This window comes from Mus caroli, unplaced genomic scaffold (genome assembly GCF_978045245.1).
Source record: "Mus caroli unplaced genomic scaffold, Mus_caroli_1 scaffold_6, whole genome shotgun sequence".
Classification (NCBI taxonomy): Eukaryota; Metazoa; Chordata; class Mammalia; order Rodentia; family Muridae; genus Mus; species Mus caroli.
Window position 1 is genome coordinate 62456286 of NW_028227261.1, and position 5046 is coordinate 62461331.

Below are 5046 nucleotides of genomic sequence, written 5' to 3' on the forward strand. Positions count from 1 at the left end.
CCATACCTACTTCAACCAGGACATATTTCCTAATAATGCTACTACCCAAGGGCCAAGCATCCAAACACATGAATCTATGGGGGCCAAACTTATTCAAACCACCACAATGGGAAACTTACCAGGGGCTACATCAATGCAGACTAGTGGTTGTTTACCTTCTTAATATACCTTCTCATGCTGTGGTGACTCCCAACAGTAAGTTATTTTGTTTCTAGTTGATAACTGCAGTTTTTCTCCCATTATGAATTATTATTATTTTTATTAATTATTATTATTATTATTCAAATTGGAGAGGGTGTCACTAAAAAGGCACTTAATGTCCATATTTTGAGGTGAGCTTAACTTTTCTTTTCACTGGTATAGATGATTTGGTGTAGGTGTAATTGCCTGCTAAATTAATCACATATTTACATAATATTTTCAGCAGCTATTATTAATAGCCCCAAGACTAGGGGTGGGCTTGGTGCTTACTCCTACCCCCTTCAATGCTAGAATTTTGTCTGACTTGAGTTTGTGCTATCATAACTGTAACTTCATATGATGCTCTACTGTATCTGAAAGACACAATTTCTTTTTAACCATCCTCTGCCTCTTTTAGATTCTTTTAGAGGGTTATTTACTTATTTACTTTTATTTTTGGTGGATGCAGTAAACTTTCTTGATTGTATTCAATAAATTGTGCTCTCTAGGCCCCTTCCATGACTGTGGGAGTCTGGGATGGAAACTGGGATGGAGGTGCTCAGTATTGAAGGCATAGTTAGGTCAGAGACTTGTCAGCAGGAGAGGGCCTTTCCCTTGCTTTCCTATCCTTGCTGGCATGGGTGGTCCAGGGTTTCTTACCCCTTGGAAGACATTTAGGCCATGAGGTCCACCACCCTGTTGCTGTAATCACCTTCATTGTCATAATATGAAATGAACTTTACAAAGTTGTCATTGAGAGCAATGTCAGCCCCAACATCAAAGGTGGAGGAGTAGAAGTTAGTGTTGAAGTTGCAGGAGACAAGATTGTCTTCAGTGTAGTCCAGGTTGCCCTTTAGTGGGTCCTAAGATGCCTGCTTCACCACCACCTTCTCGATGCCATCATACTTGGCAAGTTTCTCCCTGCAGTATGTCAGATCTATAATTAATAAAACATTGGTGGTAGGAATACAGAGGCCATGCCAGTGAGCTTCATGTTCAGCTATGAGATGACCTTGCCTACAGCCTTGGAAGCACGAGTGGATCCAGGGATGATTTTCTGGGCAGCCCTAAAGCCATCACACCACACCTTTCCAGAGGGACCATAAACACTCTTCTGAATGGTAGTAATGGAATGGACTACAGTCATGTGTTCTTCCACAATGCCAAAGTTGTCATGGACTACCTTGGTCAGAGGGCTTAAGCAGTTGGTATAAGAAGCATTGCTGATAATCTTGAACAAGTTTTCATCTGCCTTGTGGTTAGCACCCATTACAAACTTGGGACATCAGCAGAAGAGATGAGAAAGTGGGGAAGAGCCTAGAACACATGGGCACAGGATAAATTTTCCTGAACAGGACACCAATGGCTTATGCTCCTAGATCAACAATAGACAAATGGTACCTCATATAATTGAAAAGATTCTGTAAGGGAAAAGAAATGTTCAACATCCTTAGGCATCAGGGAAATTAAAACCAAACAACCCTGAGATTCCACTGCACACCAGTCAGAGTGGCTAAGATCAAAAACTCAGGTGACAGCAGATGCTGGTGAGGATGTGGAGAAAGAGGAACATTCCTTCATTACTAGTGTGATTACAAGCTGGAAGTCAGTCTGGTGGTTCCTCAGAAAACTAGAGATAGTACTATCTGAGGACCCAGTTATACTACTCCTAGGCATAAACCCAAAAGAGCTCCAACATATAGCAAGAACACATGCTCCACCATGTTCATATTATGTTTATAATATCCAGAAGCTGGAAAGAGCCCAGATGTCCTTCAACAGAGGAATGGATACAGAAAATGTGGTGCATTTACACATTTGTGTACCATTTAGCTATTAAAAACAATGACTTCATGAAATACTTAGGCTAATGGATGGAACTAGAAAATATCACCCTGAGTGAGGTAACTCAGTCACAAAAGAACACACATGATATGCACTCACTGATAAGTGGCTATAGCCCAAAATCTCAGAATACCCAACATACAATTCACAGACCATATGAAGCTCAAGAAGGAGGAAAACCAAAATGTGGATGCTTCAACCCTTCTTAGAAGAGGGAACAAAATACTCATGGGGGGTAGAGGGTGGGAGAGACTTGAGAGGAAGTGAGAAAGGGGAGGGGAAAAGGCTGGAAGGATCAGACATAAGAGGAGACAAATGGGATGATATACCGAGTGTCAGAATTTGAAAAGAGGTGTGTAGCAATGGGGGATGGGGAGCTGGGGGTAGATACCAGCAAATCCCACATGCCAGGAAATTAAGAGGCTCCCAGGACCCAACAGGGATGAGATTAGCTGAAATGCTCAACAAAGGGGAGGGAGAACCTGTAGATACCATATCCAGATGTTAGACAAGGACCCCGGGTGGGTGATGGGGCTACCCACTCATCTCCAAATTCCTAATGGAGAAGGGCTCCTGTCTAAAGGAAATACAGGGACAAAGTGTAGAGCAGAGACTGAAGGAAAGGCCATCCAGAGACTGCCTCACTTGGGAATCCATCCCATATACAGACACCAAACCCAGACACTATTGTGGATGCCAAGAAGTGCTTGCTGACAGGAGCCTGTTATAGCTATCTCCTAAGAGGCTCTACCAGAGCCTGACAAAAACAGAGGTGGATGGTCTAGGCCAACCATTGGACTTAGTTTGTGGTCCCCAATGAAGGATCTAGAGAAAAGACTGAAGAAGCTGAAGGGGTTTGCAACCCCATAGCAAGAGCAACAATATCAACCAACCAGACACCCCAGAGTTTCCAGAGACTAAACAACCAACCAAAGAGTACAAATGGAAGGATTCATAGCTCCAGCCGAATATGTAGCAGAGGATGGCATTGTCTGGCATCAATAAGTGGATAAGCGCTTGGTCCTGTGAAGGCTTGATTCCCAAGTTTAGCAGAATTCTAGGCTGGTAAGGTGGGAGGGGTAGCATCCTCATAGAAATAGGTGGAGGGTGTATGGGGGAGGGGCGGTTCCGGAGGGTAAACTGGGAAAGGGGATAACATTTGAAATGTAAATACATAAAATATCCAATTTAAAAAAAAAACACAAAAATAACTCAGATTTGCTTGAGGAAAAAAAAGAAAGAAAATAACCCTTTTGGCCCTACTCTTCAAGAAGACACCAGCCTTCTTCATAGTCATGAAGACACTAGAATACTTCAAGACATACTCAGCACCAGCATCACCCTGTTTGATGTTAGTGCGATCTCATTCCTGGAAAATGAGATTCCTGGTGATAGGCTTCCAGTTGATGACATGCTTCCTATTCTCAGCTTTAACTGAGCTGTTGACATTGCCATGAGGAGAGTCATACAGGAACATATAGACCATGTAGTTTAGGTCAATGAAGGGGTCATTGATGGCAACAATCTCCATTTTCCCAGATGCAGAGCAGAAGGCAGCCTTGGTAACCAGGCACCCAATAGAGACAAATCTGTTCACTTTGACCTTCACCATCATGTCTAAGGGATGAGGCTGGCACTGCAAGAGAATATGTAGCTCAGAGATCTGGGTTTATTTATTTTATTTTATATGTATGAGTGTTTGTCTGAATGTATATGTGTGTATCATATGCTAGTAGAAGTCAGAAGAGAACATCTGATTCCATGGGGCTCGAGTAAAAGATGGTGGGGAGCTACCATGAGAGTTCTGAGAATTGAACCCAGTACTTTGGAAAAACAGCCAGTACTCCTAACCAGAGCCATGTCTCCAGTTCTGACTCTTTCAAGCTTTCTACCTGCTTTTCTGAATTAATCCATTAGCTGTCGGAGGAAGGTTATAATATTTACATATTATATCCCATTTAGAGCTCGGCCATTATACAGTCTCAGTCTCAGCACCTTGAATATATTTCTGTGCCAACCACACATCCTTGCAAGATCTTGAAAGAAGGATTGAGAAATGCACTATGGTATAATAATAATACCACATACATTTAATCAAATAACCAGAGTAAATTCTCTCCCAGGGCCTATGACAATAACTGATAGACTATTGGTATAAGAATTGTGCCAGATATGGGTTTCATCTTGTAGATGGGAACTTAAATCCACTGCCAAAATCGTTGGCTACTTCCATGATGTATATGCCGCTATCGTACCAGTGTTATGTCTTCCCAGATTACTCATCATATCTGGCAGATTTTAAGCTCGGTAGAGTTATTAACTTTCTCCTGCCCCCCTCTGGTAGCATGCATACCACCTTCTAGCACTTTGACTACTAACCAGTAAAAATGAAGTCTACAGTCACACTAGCTTGATGCCTCCATGGTCCATGGCTGTAATATACAGGGTCTCAACAACAGGTCCTAATTCTCAAGTTATGAAGGATAACCAGTATCAGTGACAACAGTTTGCAATATTCTTGGCTTATTATATGGCCAATAAATTCTAGTATTAGAATGAATAAAAATGTGGACAAGACATATTCTTTGTTTCCATTCTGATTTCAAATGGAAAACTTTCAAGATTTTACCAGTAGCAAGGATTGTTGCGGTGTTGTACTCATTACTAAATTCATGGAGTTTGCTTGTAATGTTGCTTTTCTGAGTTAAACATGTTAATTAAAAGAACACTTTTCCCTCCATCTTGTTTTACTTTAATTTTTTAGTATGGTTTTATCATGATCTTTTTTTCTTATTATTTTTCTGTGAAGAGGGTTCTATACTCAGAAATCAGAAATCCCCCCTCTTTGCTGTAGAAAATACATAGGATTTATAGTAAATAATAATTTAATAATTATTTGTTGCTAATTTCAATGACACAATCTGGGCAGATTTCTACTTAAAGAATTATGAATTAATATTGTTTAATAGTTATGTATGTATTATATGCTCTAATTCTAAGTTAAGTGAGTATGATAGCATT

The 5046-nt window shown here is 40.8% G+C and overlaps 1 pseudogene; it reads right to left on the reverse strand.

Moving 5' to 3' along the window:
* Positions 1 to 1043: 1043 nt before the first annotated feature.
* LOC110293357 (glyceraldehyde-3-phosphate dehydrogenase pseudogene) lies at positions 1044 to 3640 on the reverse strand (annotated as a pseudogene).
* Between the last annotated feature and the right edge of the window lie 1406 nt (positions 3641 to 5046).